Source organism: Rutilus rutilus, assembly GCF_951802725.1.
Source record: "Rutilus rutilus genome assembly, chromosome: 25".
NCBI classification, from domain to species: domain Eukaryota; kingdom Metazoa; phylum Chordata; class Actinopteri; order Cypriniformes; family Leuciscidae; genus Rutilus; species Rutilus rutilus.
The window spans coordinates 23816632-23818255 of NC_140229.1; the positions used below are offsets into that span (position 1 = coordinate 23816632).

At 32.6% G+C, this 1624-nt stretch overlaps 1 long non-coding RNA gene across 1 annotated transcript; it reads right to left on the bottom strand.

Moving 5' to 3' along the window:
• Positions 1-308: 308 nt before the first annotated feature.
• LOC311285474 lies at positions 309-1229 on the bottom strand. Its single transcript, XR_014626363.1, has 3 exons — positions 1191-1229; positions 943-1003; positions 309-797 (listed from the first exon to the last, which is right to left on the bottom strand). It is a non-coding gene; the product is annotated as an uncharacterized lncRNA (long non-coding RNA).
• Positions 1230-1624: the final 395 nt, after the last annotated feature.

Consider the following 1624-nt stretch of genomic DNA (forward strand, 5'->3'; position numbering starts at 1 on the left):
ACTAATGCTATGTTAATACTACTACAACTACTGATAATAATAATACTAATACTTGTATACTATTATTATTATTTCATTTGGTTACTGAAAAAGGTACAAGAAAAGTTACTGATTTCACATATTAATATGCTGATCGTATTTTCTTACTTCATAAAAAAGTTCTACTGATATTAAACCCCATTTAAAAATTATTATTTTTCATAATATTATTTTACATAATATTATAAAAAAAAAGAACACTTAAAACCATGTAATAGACATGCAATTTTAATCTTAATTAGTTACATTATTCATTAATATCAAGACCTTCATTGTCAAAGCATAAACATGATTTTATACTGTAAACTATAATCAATTGTCAATCAATCAATCAATACAAATCAATTGTATAAACTGGCCAAATTCAGTGTAATACAGTTTGTGGGTTATCCTGTCATTGGGGAGGATTATGTTGTCCTGACAGTGGTCAACAGATTTGTTGTTCTGCTAGTTGGAGTGGCTGTCGTTGTGATTGTGGATTGTGTTGTCTAGACAGTGGTCGGCGGATTTGTTGCTCTTCTAGTTGCAGTGGCTGTTGTGGGGATTGTGGATTGTGTTGTCTTGACAGTGGTCGGCGGATTTGTTGTTCTTCTAGTTGGAGGGAATGTGCGTGGCACAATAACTTCCTCAGAAGATTCAGATTCACTTGATTTAGACTCATTTAATTCAAAGTTTAATTCAAAGTTTAATTCAGAGTGTAAATTCTCTCTGGAACTGGATCCTGAGTCTGATGAATCAAATCCTCTGCGCAAAGGAAACTGGGGATTCAAACAGTTGAAAAATATTATTATTAATAATAGTACTGTATGCTTTTGAAAGAAACTTAAGTAGCTATAAAAGTAATTTTTTTTATGCTGTATATAAAAATAAAAATGTAAAATAAAACAGATAACTGATACTTACTGGTTTTGAAAAGACAGATGCAATAAAAAGCATCAGTAGCATTGCCTGTATTGACTTCATCCTACAAAACAGCGTTTAAAGAGATTAATGTGAAACATTTATTCTCTAAATATTTTTTATCACAGAATATATATATTTTTTTTATAACACATTTTGCTTGCTCGTATTCAGTGATTATTAAGTTACCAGTAATATAGATAGATTCAAAAGCCATAAATGTAGCATAACTCAAGTGATGAGTGAGTTACCTTGCGCTGATGTTCTCGTCCAGTTACTGTAATGTCACAGTCTGTATTATTCTGGCATCTGTGATAATGTGGCTTAAATACTGGATGGATGTGAGTAAACCAGGGCTTGGTCCATTGAATTCCCATGTAGATGACGTGACAATAAGACAACATTTGTGACACTTCCGGGTCTATATCAAAAGTTTAAAAATGCCTTGCAAAATCCTTTACTTAATCCTCTTCATCCCCAATGGGACATAAAGCTGCCCCTTCAGTGTGTAGTAATCCAAACAATAGTGTAAATCATGCAACGCCTCTGTCCCAATGCATTGTTCAGACAAATCACATTGTCTGCTATGTGTTTAGCTTGTGAAAGGCTCAGAACTCAGATGAATACCAAATACAGACAATGCCTGTAACATAAAGACCAGAACAGATACACTGGTTTTTAAGAA